The 25,247-nt window shown below is 44.5% G+C and overlaps 1 non-coding gene and 1 pseudogene across 1 annotated transcript; both read right to left on the bottom strand.

The window, feature by feature from the left end:
• Positions 1-2,598: 2,598 nt before the first annotated feature.
• LOC129501285 (60S ribosomal protein L34-like) lies at positions 2,599-8,001 on the bottom strand (annotated as a pseudogene).
• Positions 8,002-9,398: 1,397 nt separating this feature from the next.
• Positions 9,399-9,507, bottom strand: LOC129518342 (small nucleolar RNA SNORA2/SNORA34 family). The gene has a single exon (XR_008666172.1). It is a non-coding gene; the product is annotated as a small nucleolar RNA SNORA2/SNORA34 family (small nucleolar RNA).
• Between the last annotated feature and the right edge of the window lie 15,740 nt (positions 9,508-25,247).

Here is a 25,247-nt window from a genome sequence, read left to right on the forward strand (position 1 = left end):
ACACCATATACACCATTTTGTCCAGTGCATTTGTATCTATGATTTTAGAATACATTCTCACAATTTAATGGCTTGCAGAATGTTCCATCAAGAGGGTTTTGCTTGTTTCAAAATTTTTCCTATTATAAACAGCACTTCACAAACAACTTTGTGCTAAAAGCTTTTTTTTTTCTTTCTGTGTTTAAAATGTTTATTAGGGCAGCTGGCTGGCCGGCTCAGTCAATGGAGCATGCAACTCCTGATCTCGGGGTCATGAGTTTGAGCCCCATATTGTGGGTAGAGTTTACTTAAAAAACAAATTAGAATTTTTTTCAACGGTAATTTAAACGTATCATTGATTAAGTATATACATTAGGAAATGTTATCTCATTTAATCCTCACAGCACTGCTCTGGACTAGGTATTATTTTCCCTAGGTAGAAATGAGATCTCAGGGGTTATAATATTTGCCAAGGTCACATAGCTAGTGCATGGAGCCAGAATTTGAAACCAGCAACACCATATGTTTTAAAATGTGTTGATGGTTAATTTTGATTTGTTCAGAGCCCCATTGTCTCTTTCCTGCATTTGCTCTGCTGAGCTCCCTTGAGCCTTACATATACATCTCTTTATTTTATCTATTTATGTTTTTGGGAGAGAAAGTGTGGATGGGAGAGGAGGGCAGAGGGAGAGGGAGAGAGAAAGTCTTAAGCAGGCTCCATGCTCATCACGGAGCCTGATGCAGGGCTCGATCCTATGACCCTGAGATTATCACCTGAGGTGAAATCAGGAGTTAGAGGCTTAACTGACTGAGCCACCCAGGCACCCTGCATCTCTTCATTTTTGATGATGTGTTGTGCAAGTGATCATGTGTGTCTCTCTTTTGCACTTTCTCCACTGTGTTGTATTTGCTTGTTCACACATCTGGTCACCCTGCAAGTGGAGAAAGGCCCTTGAGAGTAGAGCTGCATCTCCTTCATCCCCTTCCAGCATATCTAGCATGACGGAGGAGAGACACAAGACAGACTCATTACTGAATGTACAAAAAGAGACATCAGTTGGTAGCTTAAGAGGGAAGGGAAGGACTATTTCAGGGTTGAAGGGACTGGAACAGCTCAATGTGTGAGGGCTGTCTTGTATGTGCTCAGAGAAGGTGGTATCACTGGGGCAAAGGCCTCAAACAGGCAGACCAGCTATCCTGGCCCGTGAGAATGGGGGAAAGCAAATCTAAGGGGCTGGGAATATCCTTCGGGCACCTTCACTTACTCAGTAAATATTTATTATGCACCTACTTTACACAGATAGTACATACAGTGCTACTTTGAACAGGGTGGGTAGGGAAGGCGTCTGTGAAAAGATGACATCCTAACTCAAATCTGAACGTTATTGAAACCATCTATGTCAAGATCTGGAGAAGAACATTCTGAACATAGTGGACTCAACAGATTTGGGAAGCAAGCGGAAGACTGAGTGTATTGGGGCAACTTTGTGATCCTGGGCAGGTTTCTTAATCCCTGTTTCATCATATGTGAAACGGGAATGATTATAGTACCCACTTCACTGGGTTGTTATGAGTATTAAATAAAAGAAGGCACAGAAAATAAAAATAAGAACAAAAATAAAAATAAAATGCCTAAAATGGGGGTGTGTGTGGGGGGGTGGCTTAGTCAGTTAGGCATCCAACTCCTGATTTTGGTTCGGATCGTGATCTCAGGGTCATGAGATTGAGCCCTGAGTCTGGTTCCATACTCAGTGGGGGAGTCTGCTTGAGGTTCTCCCCCTCCCTCTACCCCTCCCCTCCATGCTCTCTCTAAAATAAATAAATAAATCTTTAAAAATAAATAAAATGCCTAAAATGGTGTATGGCTTTTATGTTTTGTATATTTTTCCACAATTAAAAAATGTATGCTTAGTGAAAGAATCACAAGGGCAGCCCAGATGGCTCAGCGGTTTAGCATCTGCCTTCCGTCCAGGGCCTAATCCTGAAGACCCGGAATCAAGTCCCACGTCAGGTCCCTGCATGGAGCCTGCTTCTCCCTCTGCCTGTGTTTCTGCCTCTCTCTCTCTCTCTCTCTGTCTGTCTCTCATGAATAAATAAATAGAATCTTAAAAAAAAGTCAATCACAAAAAGCCACATATTATATGATTACATTTATATGAAATGTCTAGAATAGGCACATTCATAAAAACAGGAAGTGGGCTAGTGGTTGCCCAGAAATAGGAGAGGGAGAATGGAGAGTGATTGCCAGTGGTCACAACCCTTCTTTTAGGGGTGCTGAAAAATGTTCTGGGACAAGATAGCAGTGATGACTGTGAATACACCAAAACACACTAAATTGTACACTTATTCAAAAGGGTGAATTTTAAGGGCACCTGGGTGGCTCAGTCAGTTAAGCCTACCTTTGGTTCAGGTCATGATCCCAGGGTCCTGGGATTGAGTCCTGCATCAGTACTAAGCAGGGAACCTGCTTCTCACTCTCCCTCTGCCTGCCGGTCCCCCTGCTTGTGCTCTCTCTCTTTTGGTCAAACAAATAAAATCTTTTTTTTTTTTTAAAGGTGAATTTTTTTTTCAAGCTCTTTGATTTTTATTACTCAAAAAAAAAATCCTCATTTTTTTTTTTTATTTAGCTTTCTGACTCTGTGCTTGGGCCTTCAACACTTTCACAACGATTTTCTGCTCCTCAATAAGGAAAGCACGCTTGATCCTGTCACGAACACACTTAGCACACATGGAACCACTGTAGGCCCTGCTGATGTGTTTTTTCATTTGAGACAATCTCAAAGGACTTTAGGTCTCACAGCACGAACTCCTCGAAGTCGGCCAGGGCACACGCCACATGCAGACTTTGGCGCTTTCCCAACATTCTTGGCATAAAGGTAAACGATTCTATTGCCAGCGGTTCGGGACAGCCTAGTTTTGTTAGAGGCTGTATTGTAGGGCAGCCTACGACGGTATGTCAAACGCCTACGGACGCCGTCCCCGAAAGAGGAAAAAAAGCTAAAGGTGAATTTTAAAAAAGGTTATGGCATGTGAAATTACATCTCAATAAAAATTAGTAAGAAATATATAAGTAGGGATGCCTGGGTGGCTCAGTGGTTGAGCATCTGCCTTCGGCCCAGGGTGTGATCCCAGAATCACAAGATCAAGTCCCCCATCGGGCTCCTTGCATGGAGCCTGCTTCTCCCTCTGCCTATGTCTCTGCCTCTCTCTCTCTCTCTGCCTTTCATGGATAAATAAATAAAAATATTTTTTTAAAAAAGAAATATATAAGTAGTACAAGGAATGGGGAAATAATTATAAATATATCTTAAGAATTCTTTTATTCATTTATTTATTTATTTTTTGAGTGACCTCTATATCCAGAGTAGGGCTCAAACATACAACCCTGTGACCAAGGGTTGCATGCTCTATGGACCAAGCCAGCCAGCAGTCCCCATACCTCCAGCCTGCTTTAACTAGTTCTTCTCAGCCTTTCAGCAAAAAAGTTATTCTCAGCTGATTTATTTATTTATTTATTTATTTATTTATTTATTTATTTATTGCAGCCCCAGTGGCTCAGCGGTTTAGCACCACCTTCAGCCTAGGGCATGATCCTGGGGACCTGGGATCGAGTCCCACGTCAGGCTCCCTGCATGGAGCCTGCTTCTCCCTCTGCCTGTGTCTCTGCCTCTCTCTCTCTCTCTCTCTCTCTCTCTCTCATAAATAAATAAAATCTTTAAAAAAAAAAAAAAAGGGGGATCCCTGGGTGGCGCAGCGGTTTGGCGCCTGCCTTTGGCCCAGGGCGTGATCCTGGAGACCCCGGATCGAATCCCACGTCGGGCTCCCGGTGCATGGAGCCTGCTTCTCCCTCTGCCTATGTCTCTGCCTCTTTCTTTCTCTCTCTCTCTCTGTGTGTGACTATCATAAAATAAATAAAAATTTAAAAATTTTTTAAAAAATAAATATTTATTTATCTATTTTTAATTTAATTTAATTTAATTTAATTTAATTTAATTTAATTTAATTTTATTTTATTTTATTTTATTTTATTTTATTTTATTTTAAGTAAACTCAACTCCCAATGTGGGGCTTGAACTTACCACCCAGAGATTGAGAGTCACATCCTTTATGGACTAAGACAGCAGGCAACCCTGATACTATTATTATACATTAGTAATGTTTCTAGTTTCATTTTTAACGTTTAGAGAGAGAGACAGACACAGGGAGACAGAGTAAATATGCAAGGTGATTTGTGGATTTTCTTTGTGATTTTTATACTTTTAGAATTTTTTCTTTTACTGTGTCTATGATTCCACACCTTCCTTTCCTGCCCCCCTCCCCCCCAACCCATGGGCTTTCTTTCTGTCTCATTCGGAATCTGCTTAAATTGACCTAGTTTTGTCTTTAATCAAATCTTCAGGAACCAATTCATTACTGTCAGAAATGGTCTAACAGGTTTTATTTTGATGATTGTTAAAATTCTCTTTTATTTTTGGATAACACAGTCACAAAGAATGCTACCGTTTATTTGACCAGTAAAAGACAACGCTTATGAATAAAATTTGAGGAAAAAAAAACAAAAACATATGCCAGCAGGTTTACCTTGATGATAAAAATGATCACGGCTGAGAGCTGCGCCGGCCAGACAATGGTTTCAGATTTGCAGTGTGCCCTGAAAGCTGTGAAAAATGTATTGCCCAGCACCCTGATAAGGAAATCACTCATTCTGAGTGAAGGGAATGAAAAGATTAGAAAAAATAATAATAACCCAAAGGGCAAGAATAAAACAAGCTGGGAAGAGACACACATTTCGAGCTCATATGGCTTGCTTGAAAAGAGTCTTTAGGCTTTCAACTACTCACAGTGATTTCTATTCCTTCCTTCCTAGCCCTCCGAGGCCACTGGGAACACCATCCTAGAGGAGCCAGCCTGCAGCCACCCCTGATGCCATTCTTCGAAGTGTTAGGACGGTGACAGTGTCGCCTCTGATCCTCCCCTCCATGGGCACACCATTCAAGGATTCGCAGCCCTTGCTGGCCTGGCAGCAGGAGACAAATTTAGTTTCCAGGGGGCAGTTACCCACAAGCTTTTTTTTTTTTTTAATGATTTTATTTATTTGTGAGAGACACAGAGAGAAAAAGAGGCAGAGACACAGGCAGAGGGAGAAGCAAGCTCCATGCAGGGAGCCCGACGTGGGACTCGATCCTGGGTCTCCAGGATCATGCCCTGGGCCAAAGGCGGCACCAAACCACTAAGCCACCGGGGCTGCCCACCCACAAGCTTTTTTTCTGAACAGGGTTTCTTTCCATCACACTCTTCTGGGCCTCACTGCTCCCCGGAAGCCTGGGCAAATACGAAGTGGAGCAAGTATGGGTACGTCAAAGCCCCAGTGAGTCTTCCTGCCGGATCATTTTCACCGAGCAATACGAGAATGGAATATTTTGATTTTCCCGACATCGAAAGCTACCCCGAGTTATTTAGCATTTTCGTTATCTCCTCACTCTTATGAATGCCGCTTTCTCAGCCAGGAAGCTACAAAGCCAACTTCTTAGGAGATTCCAGATTTTATTAAACATTTATCTGCTTTCCTCAACAGTGAATGTACGTTAGCTTGATTATAAAATGAGTGACCTTTTTTTAGGGGAAGGGAAGGTGGTAAATGGAACATAGGACTCATCACCAGCTGATGCTGAAGGGATAAATAAAAGGCCTGGGCGGGGGGTGTGGGGGGGACTCCTCACACCTCAGCTGGGATGGTGTATCCAGGGATGGAGACTGGAAGGAAAGGCTCTGCTTGGCTCTGCCCTGGGAACACACATGCACACACACACATACACACATGCACATGCACACCAGGGACTGCCCTTGAGGGCAGTCATTAGCCAGGCTGGACCTCATGTCCTAGGCTCTGCCCTCAACCAGAGCTACTGTAGTCTCAAAATAGCCACTACTTGGGACTGTGCCTTGCTTTGCTGATTCTTCACATTCAGACACTAGAAGCAGATCACAGAGGTAAGGAATGGAAGGCAGTCTTGCAGACATGCCTCAGCCTGTTTGCAGAGCTCAGATCCCTTGGCCAGAACAGTGGCCCAGAGATGAAGAAACTGAATCCCATTCAGCAAAGAAGGGGCCTCAGAGTGCCTGTAGCTCTGCCTCCTTCCTGACCCCTCCACTAGAGGACCCTGGACTCAACATAACGAGGAAGGGGCTGGCCAGGGGATTACTGGCTCCTCTAGCCTTGCTTGCAATCCTTTCCTTGAGAATGTCACATGTATCTTTGCTCTTTAAACACTCAGACTGCATTTTGGTCAGAAGAATTTTTTTCTTTAAGTTATATTTATTTAAATAATCTCTACACCGGATGTGGGACTCCAACTCACAACCACACAATCAGGAGTCACATGTTCTTCCAACTAAGTCAGCCAGTCACCCCTTGATCAGGAGAATGTTTAAGGTGTGTCATGGAAGGATCCGTGGTAAGGCTATATTTGAAATGTTTTGCAAAGAAATCGGGTTGTAGTATTTAAAGCCCAGATCACTCTGGGTCTGAGGGGATGGATTTAAAAACAGATTTCAAGATAAGTCTTGAGCAGTTGGAAGATATGGCAGTGGTCCTAGGCTTGGGCAATGTCCCTGTTCTTTTCCAGGAGCTGATGAAAGGGACTAGCCTTGGGGTGCCTGGGAGGTTCAATCAGTTAAGCATGGGACTCTTGATTTCGGCTCAGATCATGATCTCAGGGTCATGAGATCGAGTTCTGCTGCTGTGGACTGCTTGGGATTCTCTGCTTCCCTCTCCCTCTGCCTACCTCTCCACACCCCCCCCCCACTCTTTCTCTAGAAAGAAAGAAAGAAAGAAAGAAAGAAAGAAAGAAAGAAAGAAAGAAAGAAAGAAAGAAAGAAAGAAAGAAAGAGGGAAACAGCCTGACCCTCTGGGCATCTTCCACTGGGTAACATCCTCATCCATTTGCCAGACCCGCCTGAGTCTCTGTCCAGTGGTTCCAGACCAACAGCAGGGGCGCCACCTCCAGGCCAATCCTGAGAAGTGTAGTTTTGTGAGCCAGACTCATATGTTCATTCTAGGCAGTGTGTATCTGCAAGATAAAGGGCAAAGGGTCTGGACTCCTGGGTTAGGAATACCTTACCCGAGGTAGTTCTAGAATCTGGGGTTTCTTAGCGATCAAGAATCTGAGCAGTCCGTGCCCTACTTTCCCACTCTGATTGCCCCAAGTGACCTCAGAAAAGAGATGGGATTCCTCCTGTATCAGCCTCACTGTGTGTTTTCTTTCAGGGATTCCTCTTTATTTCTTACTTGTCCTTGACCTTCCTCCAGACCAGCATAACTTTACATCCTCAAAGCCATCCCATCCAGCCTGCCTCAAGAAGTCCCCAGACTAAGTGACTTCTATGTGACACTGTGTGAAGAAATCCTGTGATGGCTAATGTACGTGACTTTCTAGGGGAGACATTGCCACTGAGCCAGGTTATTTTTAGGGAGGGGAGTTCCCATCACCTGGCAGCCAGCAGTGCCTGGATCTCACTTGGTTCAGCTCCTACCTTATCAGTCTTCAAAGAGTTGGATATTCACATTTGCTAGCTGAGCAGCCTAAACTATCTAGCAGATATCCTGTCATATTAGCTGAGGATGGCAGGAAAGCCCCATTTCCAAAGCCCCATGACCTGAGAACTTTGAAGTCATGCCAGCTTTGTTGCTGCTTGTCTAAGCAATTCTGCAGGACCATCACCGAGTTGGCTGAAATTCAAGTCCACCCAAAGGTAAGGAATGAACAGGATCCTCTTCCTCCTGAACAGCCATCAATGCCCTGGCAGCAAGATACTGCACATCAGGGTTGAGATCAGACATGGCATCACTCAGCGTGTCATTAAGGATCATTCAAAATCCTGAACATGACCATTCACGGGGACTTTTGGTGACCTTGTGGTCTGAAAACTGCCACTTAAGTCCATCAGCTCTTGACTCACAGGTACTCTGGCTGAGAATAAACAGCAGTGCTGCTGAAGATCAATGGTCACCTTGATGCCCATGGCCATCACATCATCATGGTGGGAAGCAGGTACCCTAACTAACTTACCTCTGGATTCCTGGTGGAATACATCAATCAAGCTCTAGAGAACTCTCTCTGCTGCTCCCTGCTCACCAAGAACACAGCCGTACCACCCACTTTAACTCTGCTATGGACTGAGTAAAAATATTCTCAAAATATGTATCTGACAAAGAAAACGTATCCAGGATATAAAAAACATTCTTGGGGCACCTGGGTGGCTCAGTGGTTGAGCATCTGCCTTTGGCTCCGGTTGTGATCCTGGGATCCTGGGATGCAGTCCCACATCAGGCTCCCCACAGGGAGCCTCCTTCTCCCTCTACCTAGGTCTCTGCCTCTCTCTGTCTCTCATGAATACATAAATAAAATCTTTTAAAAAGTCCTTAAAACTCAATAATGAAAACAATCCAATGTTTAAAATAGGCAAAGGATTTGAAAAGACACTTCACAAAGACAGATGGATAGCCAATATGCACACAAAAAGTGGTCTCCATCACTTGGTCATCAGGGAAATGCAAGCTGAAATCACAATGAGCTACTTCTACACTGCCAACAAAATGACTAAAACTCAAGACTGAAGACACCAAATGTTGAAGAGGATATAGAGTAACCAAAGCTCTACATTTTTGGCGAAAGTTTAAAGTGGCACAACACTCCTGGCTGGCTCAGTTGGAAGAGCACGTGACTCTTGATCTTGGAGTCATGAGTTTGATCCCCATGTTCGGTGCAGATATTATTTTAAATAAATAAATAAACCAATAAATAAATAAAGGTGCCTGGGTGGTGCTGTCAGTAAAGCAGGGAGCCTGCTTCTTCCTCTCCCTCTGCCTACCGCTTGCCCTGCTTGTGCTCTCTTTCTCTCTGTCAAATAAATAAATAAATAAAACCTTTTTAAGAATAAAATAAAAATTAATTAATTAGCTAATTCATTAATTTTTAAAAATTGCACAACTTTGGGAAAATGTGTAACAGTTTCATAAGATTAAACATACAGGGGATCCCTGGGTGGCTCAGCGGTTCAGCGCCTGCCCTTGGGCCCAGGGCGCGATCCTGGAGTCCCGGGATCGAGTCCCACGTCGGGCTCCCTGTGTGGAGCCTGCTTCTCCCTCTGCCTGTGTCTCTGCCTCTCTCTCTTTCTGTGTCTCTCATGAATAAATAAAATCTTTAAAAAAATAAAAATAAAAAAATAAACATACAACTTACTTATGACCCAGTACATCTATTCCTGTGTATTTACCCAAGAGAAATGAAAATGGGACCACACACATACACAAAATTGCACAGAAATGTTTAGGGAAGCTTTGTTTGTTTGTTTTCCTTTAAGTAGGCTTTACACCCAACATGGGGCTGCCCTGAACTCAGGACCCCGAGATCCAGAGTTGCATTTTCTACCAACTGACGTAGCCAGGTGCCCCTAGAAAGACATTTCTTGAGACTCCTGCTTTAAACCAACAGCTTCAGCAAACTGCCGGCCTTGACTCAGGGCCAATGTAATTTACTTTGAAATGCATGAAAAAAAGAGGTGGGTTGGGGATCCCTGGGTGGCGCAGCGGTTTGGTGCCTGCCTTTGGCCCGGGGCGCGATCCTGGAGACCTGAGATCGAATCCCACGTCGGGCTCCCGGTGCATGGAGCCTGCTTCTCCCTCTGCCTGTGTCTCTGCCTCTCTCTCTCTGTGTGTGTGTGACTATCATAAATAAATAAAAATTAAAAAAAAAAAGAGGTGGGTTGATGGGTGGATAAATGGGTGGAGAAATGAACAGTTGCATGATAAAGAATCCAATGTAAATTATAGAATCTTATGGTGGGTATATCAGGAATTACTACACAATTTTTTCCATTTTTTAAAGAATTTTTTTCCATTTTTTTGAGGCCATAGGAAAACTAAATTGGCAATCTTTTGTTTCTCCAGTGACAAACATATGTGGATGTTTGTTATACATCTGTCATATTTCTGTTATTGAAATATTCCATAATAAATACATTAACTAACAGATAAATAGGGCTGCCCCAGTCGCCCAGTGGTTTAGTACCGCCTTCAGTCCACGGAGACCCAGGAGTCCCACCTTGGGCTCCCTGCATGGAGCCTGCTTCTCCCTCTGCCTGTGTCTCTGCCTCTCTCTCTCTCTCTGGGTGTGTGACTCTCGTGAATAAATAAAATCTTTAAAAAAAAACAGAAGAATAAATAAATGTCCCCTGGTGATTCTGATAAGCACCCCGTTGGGCTTCAACAGCTCAGGAGTCTCCATGAACAGCATGCAGCGGAGCCACACAGCACTTACCTTAGAGGCTGGAGAGGAGTTTCCTATGACTGCTGGAACAAAACATCACAAGCATAATGGTTTAAAATCACACAAACTTACTATCTCACAGTTCTGGAGGCCCAAAGTCAGAATGGGTGTCACTGAACTAAATTCAAGGTGTTGGAAGGCTGCTTCCTTCCAGAGACTCTAGAGCATCAATTTCCTTGTTCCTTCCGGCTTCGAGAGGCTGCCAGCATTTTCTGGACTCATGGCCACTTCCTCCACCTTCAAAGCCAGCAGCATAGCATCTTCAAATCTCTCACTGACTCTGACTTTCCTGCCCTCCCTCTTTCACATTTAAAGTCCCCTTGTGATTCCACAGAGCCCACCCAGATAATCCAGGATCATTTTGTTTTTTGTTTTTAAGATTTTATTTATTTATTTATTCATGAGAGACACAGAGAGAGGGGCAGAGACACAGGCAGAGGGAGAAGCAGACTCCCCGTGGAGAGCACGATGCGGGACTCGATTCCAGAACCCCGGGATCACAACCTGAACCAAAGGTGGATGCTCACCACCGAGCCACTCAGGTGCCCTGATCATTTTCTTGTTTTAAGGTCATCTGATTAACACCCTTACTTCTATTTGCAGCGTTAATCCTGCCTGGCTCTATAACATAACATAATCACAGGATGCGGACATCTTTGGGGGGCCATTATTCTGCCTACCACAGTGCTCTGCCCACTTGTAAGGGGCTCCCCGAGTAAGCCGGAAGAACTGTGATTCCTGACATATATGTGCTACGCAGCCGTGATGAAAATCGAAATGCCAGTTCTTGCAAAGCCATGGCACTGCTCCCCATTCCTGTGGATCTACCTCATCCTCAACTGCTCCCTACTACCCCCAGACCACTCTCCACACCCCCACAACCAGCCTGGACAAATCAGAAGGGGCAAGTGTGACATGCAGTACAGAAAACATGGAATCCCCACTGGCCTTGGGACCGACATTTGGTACTAACAATAGGCTATGTTGGCAATAGATGACTGGCCTCCATCTCTCTGTCAAGAACTCCTCTGAAGAAGTTCAGACATTCCACCGGGTAAGTGAAGAGACCTGTCTAGGGGAATTGGAAGGGTCTGGTGCCCGCCCCAGTTTTGGCCCTTCACTTGGCCAGCCCAGCCGACCCCAAAGCCAGCCCTGAACATCCTCAGACACTCGCAGGGTATCTGCCTCCACTTCTGCAGCTTGATCCTCATCTGCTCAAACTTTTCTCTCCTCCTAGTTTGGAACCTTGATCTCATGCTCTTTCCTAGGTGTCTTCTTGCAGGTGGGAACCCCAGGCCTCCAGTAGAATTTTTGGATCCTCCTCCTCTCCAGCTTCAGTGAGGACTTCTTGATTCAGGCTCCCAGTTCTGGGGACTCCACCCATCCATCAGGAGTCGGAAAAGATCCAAGCCCCAGCACCCCTATAAGGAGTAAGGAGAGAATGAAATCCTTTTGTGCTTGACATTTCTCATTTCATTTTTCAAGACTTATTGAAGTAATCTCTATACCCAATATGGGGCTTGAATGCACAACCCCAAGATTGAGAGTCACATGCCCTACCAGCTGAGTCAGCCAGGGACCCTGATATTTGTCATTTCACATTATTTCCTATGTCAGTGGGGTCCATTATACTGATTGACCATATTTTGCTTTGTTGCATCTATGCTTTAAGCTTTTGGGACATTGCCAATCTATTACTATTATAAATATCTCTGCAATGAACATCCTATTCAAATGACTTCAGTTTCCTTTTGGGTTATTTCCTTGGGACTAATTTGCAACCAAAAGATAATTAGATTGAGGTATTCATCTGTTCCTTTTTTGTCTGATGCACATCTCTTTCCACTGGGAACATCCCCTTCCACTTTATGGTTCGGATGTGCTTTCAAGCAAATGTCCCCACCTGTCCTGTCCCAAGGGTAGTGTGTGAGCCAATTTGCTCATGATAGATTGGTAACAACAAACCACAAGTCTCATGGTTTAACACTGTTAAGAATTTATTTCTTGGGGGATTCCTAGGTGGCTCAGTGGTTTAGTGCCTGCCTTTGGCCCAGGGTGTGGTCCTGGAGTCCCGGGATCGAGTCCCGCATCGGGACTCTCTGTGTGGAGTCTGCTTTGGCTCCCTGCGTGGAGCCTGCTTCTCCCTTTGCTTGTGTCTCTGCCTCTGTGTGTGTGTGTGTGTGTGTGTGTGTCTTTCATGAATAAATAAGTGAATAAAATCTTAAAAAAAAAAGAATTTATTTCTTGGTTATATCCTTGCTTGATAAAGGTTTTTGGGAAGTAGAAGAGCAGGACATGGCAGGTCCTTCTATTTCTTTTTAAAAGACTTTATTTATATATTTATGAGAGACACACAGAGAGAGAGAGAGGCAGAGACACAGGCAGAGGGAGAAGCAGGCGCCATGTAGGGAGCCAGACGTGGGACTTGATCCCGAGACTCCGAGATCATACCTTGGGCTGAAGGCAGCACTAAACTGTTGAGCCACCTTGGCTGCCCAGGAAGGTCCTTCTTTTTTTTTTTAATTTTTATTTATTTATGATAGTCACACAGATAGAGAGAAAGAGGCAGAGACATAGGCAGAGAGAGAAGCAGGCTCCATGCCCTGGGAGCCCGATGTGGGATTCGATCCCGGGTCTCCAGGATCACGCCCTGGGCCAAAGGCAGGCACTAAACCACTGCGCCACCCAGGGATCCCCAGAAGGTCCTTCTATAAGCTGAAATTTAGATAGAAGTTCCTTCCTTCTAGTGTCTTCAGTGTTCTTTAGAGCTTCTTTGGGGCCCTTGCATGAGACCTGTACATGCACCAACCATTAAGGAGCAGAGAGTAGGAGGACTGGGGGAGGGAGTACAGCAGCTCTGAAGTTGTACCCCTCACTGCCATATTTGGTTGGCAAGAATTAGTCACACACTTCCACTAGATATGAGGCCACCTGGGAAATGGAGTCTTCTGTGCCCAGGAAGAAATGAAACAGTGATCAACACACAGCATTGTCTTTGCCAGTTAGAAAACCCCGTACTTGAACATGAGATTGCTCAAGAATGGGCATATAACCTTGGTAGATTTATTCTGGGGCATTGCTATGGATCCTGGGAGTCTTCCTAAGGACAAGAGCCATGCAGCGCTTGCTAACATGGAGGTGGCAGGTCTTCTTCCCCAGCAGAGCAAGGGAAGAAGGCTGCTGGAAAACAAAGCCAGGGGCAGGGAGAGCCAAGGAGCTCAGATCCCTGGGGAAGTGCTTTGAGCTCCTGGATCCAGGATCAACTCTTCTGGATAAATTCCCTTTGCCTGAGCTAGTCTGTGTTGGATTTCTGTCACCTACAGCCAAAGGAGTCCTGACTAATAATACATAGGTCCAGGGAGAAAAAGATTTATTTTATTTTACTTTTTAAAAGCATTTTATTTGGGCAGCCCCGGTGGCACAGAGGTTTAGTGCTGCCTGCAGTCCGGGGTGTGATCCTGGAGATCCGGGATCGAGTCCCACGTCGGGCTTCCTGCATGGAGCCTGCTTCTCCCTCTGCCACTCTCTCGCTCTCTCTGAATAAATAAATCTTTAAAAAATAAATATTTATTTATTATTATTATTATTTATTTATTTATTTATTATTTATGAGAGACACATAGAGAGAGGCAGAGACACAGGCAGAGGGAGAAGTAGGGTCCTTTTAGGGAGCCCAATACAGGACTTGATCCCAGGATTCCAGGATCATGACTGGAGTCCAAGGCAGATGCTCAACCACTGAGCCACCCAGGTGCCCCAGGATAAAAAGATTTTAAAATGCTTGAAATAGATTTCGAAAATGCTCTCTAAAACAACCTACCCATCGCATAAGGCAGCTTGTTTCTCCAAATTTTGTTTTTATAACTTACGTTTTTTAAAGCATACCTTAATGTTGTTGTATTCAAATGTTTTTTGCTGGAAAAGGTGAGTCTTTTTTCACAGTTTATGTGCTGTGTTTTCTTGGGTTTATCTCTCTTAACCATATGTTAAAAATAATGACTTTATAAGTCTGGATAAAAGCCATTTTATGAAAAAAAAATTTTTTAAAAGCCATTTTATGAGTCTTCCCTTATATATTTTGGAGGGCAACCTGTTATTGGTTACATCCATCATATAGAAATGTGCACAAAGACTTATGTGGATGGTTGTAGCAGGAATGTCTTTATTCTCCCAACAGAAATTTACTTCTTATTATGAGAGTTAGTATAGTGCAAGGATTGAGAGCGGAGGCCCTGAGGCCAGAATTCTTGGGTACAAAACCTGGTCTATGTACTTACCAGCTATGTTAACTTAACAATATCATTAACCTCCTCATCTCAGAAACATAGGTAACACCTACCTTGCAAGTTTGGTTGGAAACCTCCTACGAGGTTTTTTTATGAGGATTGGATGAGGTAATGTATATAGAATGATCAGAACAGTGACTAGCTTCAGGAAACACTTATTATTATTATTATTATTATTATTATTATTATTTTAAAGATTTTATTTATTTATTCATGAAAGACACAGAGGAGAGAGATAGGCAGAGACACTCAATCCCTGGGCTCCAGGATCACGCCCTGGGCCAAAGGCAGGCGCTCAACCGCTGAGCCATCCAGGGATTCCCAGGAAACACTTATTAAAATGCTGTTCTGGGGGACATCTGGGGGGCTCAGCGGTTGAGCGCCTGCCTTCGGCCCAGGGCATGATCCTGGAGTCCCGGAATCGGAATCGAGTCCCACATCGGGCTCCCTGCATGGAGCCTGCTTCTCCTTCTGCCTGTGTCTCTGCCTCTTTCTCTCTCTCTCTCTCTCTGTGTGTCTCTCATGAATAAATAAATAAAATCTTTTAAATCTTTTTATTTTTATTTATGATAGTCACACACAGAGAGAGAGAGAGAGAGAGAGAGAGAGGAGAGAGAGAAGCAGGCTCCATGCATCGGGAGCCCGATGTGGGATTCGATCCTCGGTCGCCAGAATCGCGCCCTGGGCCAAAGGCAGGCGCCAAACCGCTGCGCCACCCAGGGATCCCCAATAAAATCTTTTAAAAAATAAAATAAAATGCTGCTTTGGGGGGTGCCTGGGTGGCTCAGTTGGTTAGGCCTCTGCCTTTGGGTCAGGTCATGATCCTGGGGTCCCGGGATTGAGCCCCACATCAGGTTCCCTGCTCAGTGGGGAGCCGGCTTCACCTTCTCCTGCTGCAGCTCCCCCTGCTTGTCCTCTCACTCTCTGCCAAATAAATAAAGTCTTAAAAAAAAAAAAAAAAAAGGGCAGCCCCGGTGGTGCAGCGGTTTGGCGCTGCCTGCAGCCCAGGGCGTGATCCTGGAGACCTGGGATCGAGTCCCATGTCGGGCTCCTTACATGGAGCCTGCTTCTCTCCCCACCTGTGTCTCTGCCTCTCTCTCTGTATCTCTATGAATAAATAAATAAGATCTTTAAAAAAAGAAAAAATAGGGATCCCTGGGTGGCGCAGCGGTTTGGCGCCTGCCTTTGGCCCAGGGCGCGATCCTGGAGACCCGGGATCGAATCCCACATCGGGCTCCCGGTGCATGAAGCCTGCTTCTCCCTCTGCCCGTGTCTCTGCCTCTCTCTCTCTCTCTGTGACTATCATAAATAAATAAATAAATAAATAAACCTTTAAAAAAAAAGAAAAGAAAAAAATATATGTACTGTTTTTGTTATTATTATTACTGATCACCTACAGAATGTTAAACCCTTCCCTGGGCACTTGGGATATAGCAGCAAAGAAACCAGATAAAACTCCTGATTGCCCGTATGGAACTTCTATTCTTTTTTTCCTTTTTTTTAAATTTTTAAAGTAAGCTCCACACCCACATCAGGGCTTGAATTAACAACCCTGAGATTAAGAGCTTCATGCTCTACCAGCTGAGCCTGCCAAGGAGCCCCTGGAGCTTACATTCTAAACAGACTAATTAAGGAAAATAGAAAGTATGCCAGATGGTGATTGATGCAGTGGAGGGAAATAAAGCAGGGAAAGGAGAGAGAGAGAGTAATGGGGAGAGATGAAATTTTAAAGATGTTCTGATAAAGGCATCACCAAGAAGGTGATGTTCAAGTACAGACCTGAGAAAGGGAAGAAATGAACCTCATCGGTTATCTGCGAGAAAGGCGTTCCAGGCAAAGGGAGAAGCAAATGCAGAGGGACCAAGGTAGGATCAGACCTGGACAGGCTGACTTCTGTGTGTGGAACTGCCTGAGTGGTGGGAGAAGTCAAGGCAAGGGGAAGGGACGGGACCGGATCATGGGGGGTCTTGATGGTCTTTGTAAGTCTTTGGATTTTGCTCAGAATAAGATGGGAGCCACTGGAGGGTTTTGAGCCAGGGATTGGCCTGAGGTGACGTATTTTAAGGGTGCCATGCTGGCAGAAGCAGAGAGACTATCAAGGAGGCCACTCAATAATCCGGCTGAAAATGGTGATAATTTGGAGTCAGCTGCCCACGGTGAAACCAGCAGAGTGGAGTCAGAGTTTAGATATATATTGCAGATACAGATGACAGGATTTGCAAGTGGACATAAGAAGAAAGAGAAAGAGAGCTTTCAAGGATAACTCTAAGAGGTGCCTGGGTGGCTCAGCTGGTTAAAAGTGTCTGACTCTTGATTTCACACTTGTGAGTTCAAGCTCTGTGTTGGGCTCCACACTGGTCATGGAGCCTACTTTAAAAAAAACACACACACACACACAATTTCTTAAAAAAAAGAAATACTGCGGCACCTGGGTGGCTCAGTGGGCTAAGCATTTGTCTGTGGCTCAGGTCATGATCCTGGGGTCCCAGGACTGAGCCCCACATCAGGTTCCCTGCTCAGTGGGAAGTATGCTTTTCCCTCTGCCTGCTGTGCCATCTGTTTATGCTCTCCCTTAAGATCTGTCAAATAAATAAATAAAATCTTTTTTTTATTTTTTTAAAGATTTTATTTATTTATTCATGATAGACACACACACACACACACAGAGAGAGAGAGAGAGAGAGAGAGAGAGAGAGAGAGAGAGACAGGCAGAGGGAGAAGCAGGCTCCTTGCAGGGAGCCGGATGTGGGACTCGATCCCTGGTCTCCAGGATTGTGCCCTGGACCAAAGGCAGGCACTAAACCACTGCGCCACCTAGGGATCCCCCCCCTTTTTTTTTAATTTACGAAAGTCACACACAGAGAGAGAGGCAGAGACATAGGCAGAGGGAGAAGCAGGCTCCATGCACTGGGAGCCCGACGTGGGATTCGATTCCGGGTCTCCAGGATCCGATCCCGGGTCTCCAGGATCGCGCCCTGGGCCAAGGCAGGCGCCAAACCGCTGCGCCACCCAGGGATCCCAAATAAATGAAATCTTAAAACAAAAAGGAAAGAAAAGAAAAGAAACACAAATGGATGGATCCAAAGTTTTAGCCTGAACAACTAGAAGGAGAGCTGCCATGAGCTGATGTGGGGAAGACTAGGGGAGGAACAGGTTAGGAAGAAGATCAGAGTTTAATTTCACAGTTGTTTGAGGAACCTATTAGGTACCAGTGTTTATGGTTTGTAACATTTGTGCCAACTCTCATATAGCATGAGTGATAACTATGATTAGTCATATTTGTTGTAAATAAAACCTTAATCTCATTATTTTTTCTATTTAACTGGTTTTGTTGATTTTTCAGTAGACATAGACTGGGAACCTTCACAATACTGTGCTAGCTCCCAATGATTTCTTTGAGGGCTTCAAAGTCCTCTCTATCTTCTGCACCCTTTTCCTGTTATCCACTAAGAGAATTTTTTTAAAGTAATCTCTACACCCAACAGGGGGCTCGAACTCACAACCCAGAGATCAAGAGTCACATGTTCTACTGACTGAGCCAGCCAGGCACCACAAAGAATCTTTTATGCCTGCAAACAGGGTAGGTTTTGCTTGTAGATTTGCCACTCCTAAGCAATGTGTATTATAAGATGCATGAGAGAGGGCACCTGCCTGGCTCAGTTGGTGGAGCATATCTCAGGTCATGAGTTCAAGCCTCATGCTGGTGTAAAGATTACTTAAAAGATATATAAGTAAGTAAATAAAGCAAGATGTACCAGAGGATGATGGAAAAGAGCATGTTGCTACAATTGGAAATAAACCTCTAGAAGCTGTTGGCTTTGATTTCACTATAAAACTGCAAAGGTAAATGGTATTGATGGTAGATCTGACCTTTTCAGTTTATTTATTTACTTGTTTTTATTTTTTTAAGGTTTTATTTATTTATTCATGAGAGACACAGAGAGAGGCAAAGACACAGGTAGAGGGAGAAGCAGGCCCCCACAAGGAGCCCAATGCAGGACTCGATCCCAGAGCCTGGGATCACACTCTGAGCTGAAGACCACTGAGCCACCCAGGCGTCCCAGACTGAATATGAAGAACTTCATATGAAATAAGTTTCTGGGGGATCCCTGGGTGGCTCAGCGGTTTAGTGCCTGCCTTCGGCCCAGAGCGCCATCCTGGAGTTCTGGGATCGAGTCCCACGTTGGACTCCAGGCATTAAGCCTGCTTCTCCCTCCTCCTGTGTCTCTGCCTCTCTCTCTCCCTGTCTATCATAAATAAGTAAATGAATAAATCTTTTTTTTTTTTTTTAGTAAATGAATAAATCTTTAAAAAAATAAGTTTCTGCCATTTTAAAAAAACTGTGAAAATACTGTGGCTCCATATTATTTCAAGAATTAGAGTAACAGTGGGGCACCTGGATGGCTCATTCCATTGAGCATCTGACTCTTGATTTCAGCTCATGATCTTGGGGTCATGGGATTCTTTTTTTGGGGGGGGGTCATGGGATTCAGCCCTGTGTCAGGCTCCATGCTCAGCTTGGAGTCTGCTTATCCCTCTCCCTCTGTTCATGCTCTGTCTCTCAAATAAGGAAATAAATAAAATATTTAAAATTTAAAAAAGAATTAGAGGGATCCCTAGGTGGCTCAGCGGTTTGGCGCCCACCTTCAGTCCAGGGTGTGATCCTGGAGACCCGGGATCGAGTCCCACGTTAGGCTCCCAGCATGGAGTCTGCTTCTCCCTCTGCCTGTGTCTCTGCCTCTCTCTCTCTCTCTCTCTCTCTCTCTCTGGCTCTCATAAATAAATAAATAAAAATAAAATCTTTTAAAAAATTAAAATAAATAAAAATAAAAAAGAATTAGGGTCATTGTCACATGCCCAATCTCCCCAACTAGTGTTGGTTTATAATGGCTAAATTTGAGAAATATGCATTTTCTTTGAGCGGCTTTTGTATGTCCAAAGTGAAGGTAATTCCTAGATGTTTACTGGTTGGTTTGAATTTATTATTGTTTATGGGATCTTTTCCTTCCCTCTAAATTTTCCAGCTGTTTTTCCAGCTGTATTCTTACAATCTAAAATCTTGCTGAAGCCACTGCCAAACTCCAGTAGTGTTTAGGATGATTTTCCTAAATATAAACATCTTGACTGCCCAAAGTGATACATGTGCTCCTTTCCTCTCGATTCTTTTTCTTTTTTTTTTTTTTAAGATTTTATTTATTTGAGAGAGAGAGATTGAGAGAGAGAGAGAAGAGAGAGCAGAAGCAATGGGGAGAGGGGGAGAGAAAGAAGCCGACTCCCCACTTTGCAGGGAGTCTGACTTGGGGCCAGATCCCAGGACCCTGGGATCATGGCCTGAGCTGACAGCAGATGCTCAACCCACTGAGCCATGCAGGTGCCTCTTTCTTCTAAATTCTTTTTTTTTTTTTTCTTCTAAATTCTTATGTACCTTACTCCTCCTCCTTAGAGAATTATGACAAGCATTCCTAATGTAGTAACTAAAACTAAATTGTGTCAGTGAAATTGATTAAACTAAATTATGTTAGGGCATCTTGGTTTTGCACTTTGAAAAATTCAATGTATATGCAGGTTTGAAAATTCAAAGTTAAAAAAAAAAGAAAATTCAAAGTTTACAGATAATAGCTAAGTGAAAAGTAACATCTTTCTTCCTTACCACCTGTCCTTCTCCCTAAAGACGCCCCCTTGAGCTTCCCTCCAGAAAAACAAGTAATTGTATATGTGAGGATGTGATGTGTGTGGGTATGCGCAAATTCTTAATTATACATCCTTTCACACCTGTCTTTAAGTGTAATCATTCAAATGCTTAGCAGTTAAGTGAAGATTCCGGGTATGAACAGCACTCTTTAGTCTCTTAAACCATGAAACAGATGGGAAAGAATGCATTCACCTCATGAGAGGTGGGGCACTTGGGGGGTGGGGTGGGGAGGTGGGGAGCACAGGCACATCCTAGGAGGACCCGGCTTGAGACTCGGCCAGTAGGACATTTGAATGGATTAACATTGTTGATTTGTGGGCTATTTTGCAAGAATTCTGCTCTTTCCCTATAGCTGTGTGTTTTGGGTCCTTGTTAGCATTTGCCATTTTGTCATGTAATTCTTTCTGGATTGTTGCATAGCCTCTCTTGTCATCATTAGTATTTCTTTTCTGATTAAAAATACTCTGGTTAATGCTTTTTTACAAGTCTTTCCTTTTTTGAGATGTTTTCATTTGGAGTTCCTTTTCAGCTTCCCTTCCCCTTTGTGGTGGGCTTCCCGGCACTCCATGGGGGTACAAGCACCCCTGCGGTCTTGGAATGTGAGCAGCCTGGGCAGGCAAGCCCTGCCAGGAGTCTAGTCGCCTGTGGAGCGGGTTATCTCCTGGGGAAGAATGCATCCGAAGGGAAGTAGCTACGTTCTGGCAGACAAACCTGGCCTTAAGAATAAGCCTCGGGATGCCTGGGTGGCTCAGCGGTTGAGCGTCTGCCTTTGGCCCAGGGCGTGATCCTGGGGTTGGGGATCATGTCCCACATCGGGCCCCTGGCAGGGAGCCTGCTTCTCCCTCTGCTGTGTCTCTATCTCTTTCTCTGTGTCTCTCATGGATAAATAAAGTCTTAGAAAAAAAAAGAATAAGCGTTGAGTGATGCAGTGTTGGTCCCTCTTAGCTGTCTAGTCCCCAACCCAGCCAACTGGAAGCCAGCATCGCTGGTCTGAGCTGTCTCAGTCTCTAGGCTATAAATGCAAAGAAAGAGCCATTTCTAGTACTAAGTCTATACAGGACCGGAAGTAATGACATTCCCTTTCATTTTGTCCATGTGACAAAGCATGTTGGTAAAGTAGGGAGAGTAGTCTTCTCCCCACTTATACATGGACATGCCATAGAAGACAGCACCCCTGAGTTTGCCACAAAACATGAGGCAGCTTTGCCTCCTGCTCATCAATATGGGTGGCCCCCAAGCGCGATGATTAGTTCAATGCGTCAACTTGGCTAAGCCATAATATCCAGTTATTCAATCAAACACTAATCAAAGTGTTGCAATTAATATCTACAGTCAATTGAGTTTAAGTAAAGGAGATTATCCTTGATACTCTGGGTGGGTCTCATTCAATCAGCTGAAAGACTTTAAGAACAACTGAGATTTGCCTAAGGAAAAAGACATTTGTCTATGGACTATAGCATCGGCCATAGAGTTTCTTTTTCTTTTCTTTTCTTTTTTTTCCCACAGAAAGCTGAAAAATAATTTATTCTAGTCGATGGCAGAAATAATAAAGTCATCCTGAAAATATACTTTGGGGGATGCCTGGGTGGCTTAGCGGCTGAGCATCTGCCTTCAGCCCAGGGCGTGATCCTGCGGTCCCAGGATGGACTCCCTGCCTGGAGCCTGCTTCTCCCTCTGCCTCTGTCTCTGCCTCTCTGTGCCTCTTATGCATAAATAAATAAAATCTTAACAACAACAACAAAAACCAATAGCTCTTCCCTTTAAAAACTAATATATATATATATATATATATATATATATATATATATATATATATATTCTTTGGTATAATTCTGTTGGGACAGATATTCCCTCTGAACATGCTCTCCTACTGATTGCCCCACTCAATCCTTACTGTCTCAAGACGATTTTTTTTTTCCGAGACGGTTTTTGAATACTTTGGTGACTCCCATGTTGTGACCAGGCAGCAGTCATCTTCAAATTCACAGGTTCCAAGGAGAGAGCAATGTATTTCTCAGAAGAATAGCACCTTCTATCTCAGACGAGTGCATAAACATTTTATTAGAGTCAGCACAGTTTAGGTTAAGTAGGCATATAATTCATCAAAATGTAAAACAGGTGACAGGAAAAAAAAAATACCGTATTGTAGAACAAGATGTTCAAATGTAGTAGAAATGCTTGAGGCAGCTGATGGCCAAAATAGGTGAGCCAAAAAGGTGGTCTGGGTTTGGAGTTAATTTTGCATCTAGTGGAATTCTCTTTGTGACCTCGATAACTGAGCGGTCTTCTTCCCCAAGGCCAGTGATACTTAAGGTACCAGATGGTCTCATTTTTCAACTGTGGTCCAAAGAGAGGGTTGAGTTGGGCCAGAATTGCAACCAGCCAAAGAGATAGCAGCAAATGTAACCGGTTACCAGCATGGTGATGATAACTCCCCAGTTGGGACCCTTAGGGATGAACCAGGGCACGCAGACACTGATGAAGCCCCAGAACATGCTCATCACAATGGGAGGCACTGCATATGCCACGGTTGCCGCCAGAGGTACCAGGCCCTGCTCAACCACCTCACACTGGTCCCACCCGGAAGCGTCAACACCCGGCCATAGAGTTTCTTGCTCAAGAATTTCCAGCCTGTATTTTTCACAGACTTTCCTTAATAAAAGATGAAATGTTAAAAAAAAAAAATGGTTTCCAGTCTAGCCTGCCCTTCCAAGTTTCAGACTTGTCAGCCCCCACATTCACATAAGCCAATTCCTTACAACAAATCATTTTCTTTTCTTTTTTAAGTAATCTCCACACTCAACTTGGGGCTCAAACTCATGACCCCAAGATCAAGAGTTGCATGCTCTTTTGAATGAGCCAGCCAATAAATCTTTTTTCTTTTTCTTTTTCTTTTTTTTTCCTTTTACTTTTTAAAGAATTTATTTATTTATTCATGAGAGACATGGAGAGACAGAGGCAGAGACACAGGCAGAGGGAGAAGCAGGCTCCATGCAGGGAGCTTGGTCCCAGGACTCCAGGATCACATCCTGAGCCGAAGGCAGATGCTCAACCACTGGCGTCCCAATGAATTTTTTAAAGCCATCCATTCATCCATCTACCCATCCATCCTATTGGTACTGTTTCTCTGGTAGAAACCTGATCGATATATCATGGAAGGGGCAGCACCCAAGAAAGGCAGGGGTGAAGCATTTTGTATAAATGGTGGTGCCCGTGTGTTATTGTCCTGACTGTGGGTTTCAGACAAAATGCCATGATGAGATCCCGCACCTTCTTCACTGGTAGTGAGCATGACCGAAAGAAGCCAGGGTGGAAGAAACAGTGGATGCTTCCAGGAAGAAGTCAGAGCTTATCAGTGACCATGTATATGCATACCCTCTGGGCATGTTCGAACATATCTGGTTGAGACTTGGAGGTGGCTGGAGATCCTTCCTCATCAGCAGGTGTAAGAAGGAACCCAGATGATACAGTTAATACCCATGTGACCCCATCTGCAGTTCCAGGATAATGTGGGGTAGAAAAACACAGGCCTTGAGTTCCAGCAGGAAACAGATGGCATACTCAAATTTATGATCATGAAAGGGAGGTTTGACAAACAGCCTATTCACTCAAGGGGAGCAATAGCATAAGGACACCACATGGGACAGTCCAGTACTCCTGGGGCTGGTAACAGCCCAATTGTCACTTCTCCTGGGCTGAAGGGACAAGAGGAGGGAAGGATTCCCAGAACTGGAAACAGAGTTGCGTACAGAAGTTCGCCTCTGCCAGCACCTGTCAGTGGAGGGACAGCCAGAGCAAGGTGTCCCCTTAGGAAGGAGCTGATCTTACTTATTTTCTTTCTCTGATGTCTTGCCTGGGCTCCTCTTGACGAGAAGCCAGGGACATGAGAGGCCCTTTAAGTGATCCATATAGGTTAGCCTCTAGCTAGAAAGGCAGATAGAGAATGATGGAGAATCATCTGAAAGGGCAGAGAAATGCTGTCTGGCCTACACAGGTTACACTGGGATACTGAACTTAGGTAGAGCCTTCCTCTCTGGAAGACATTTTTTAGTGTTACACTCTTTTTTTTTTTTTTAAGATTTTATTTATTTATTCACAAGAGACACAGAGACAGAGGCAGAGGGAAAAACACGCTCCCTGTGGGGAGCCCGATGAGGGACCAGATCCCAGGACCCCAGGATCACGACATGAGCCAAAGGCAGACCCTCAACCACTGAGCCACGCAGGCACCCGTTATACTCTCTTTGTTCTGGCAATTCTCAAGCAGGTGCATCAATGTTCCCCTAGAGGGTAAGGGAAATGTGGGAGCTTTTCTTTGCTTGTCGCAATGACTTAGGGGCACAGTTGGCATTTTGGGAGCAGAGGCCAAGAATACTAAATGTTTTGCAAAAACCAAGAAAGTGGGCAGCCCGGGTGGCTCAGCGGTTTAGAGCTGCCTTCGGCCCAGGGCGTGATCCTGGAGACCCAGGATCGAGTCCCATGTCGGGCTCCCTGCATGGAGCCTGCTTCTCCCTCTGCCTGTGTCTCTGCCTCTCTCTCTCTGAGTGTCTCTAATGAATAAATAAATAAAATCTATTAAAAAAAACAAGGGGGATCCCTTGGTGGCTCAGTGGTTTGGTGCCTGCCTTTGGCCCAGGGCGTGGTCCTGGAGTCCCAGGATCGAATCCCACATCAGGCTCCCTGCATGGAGCCTGCTTCTCCCTCTGCCTGTGTCTCTGCCTCTCTCTCTGTCTCTCTCTCAAGAATAAATAAATAAATCTTTAAAAAAAAAAAAAAGAACAAGAAAGAATGTGAAAGAATGAAGAACTCGAAAGCCTAGAGGGCAGGATGGTCTTGCCCAGGTGAGGGGAGCAGAGGGGCTAGGGCTAGAAGCAGGGTATCTGGATATGCCTGAGGTAAAGAGTCTTGGGTTGCTTTTGGCTTTGGAGGCAGCTGGAAGGGGCAACAATTATCAGGAGATCA

This window comes from Nyctereutes procyonoides, unplaced genomic scaffold, assembly GCF_905146905.1.
Source record: "Nyctereutes procyonoides isolate TBG_1078 unplaced genomic scaffold, NYPRO_anot_genome, whole genome shotgun sequence".
In the NCBI taxonomy this organism is placed as follows: Eukaryota; Metazoa; Chordata; class Mammalia; order Carnivora; family Canidae; genus Nyctereutes; species Nyctereutes procyonoides.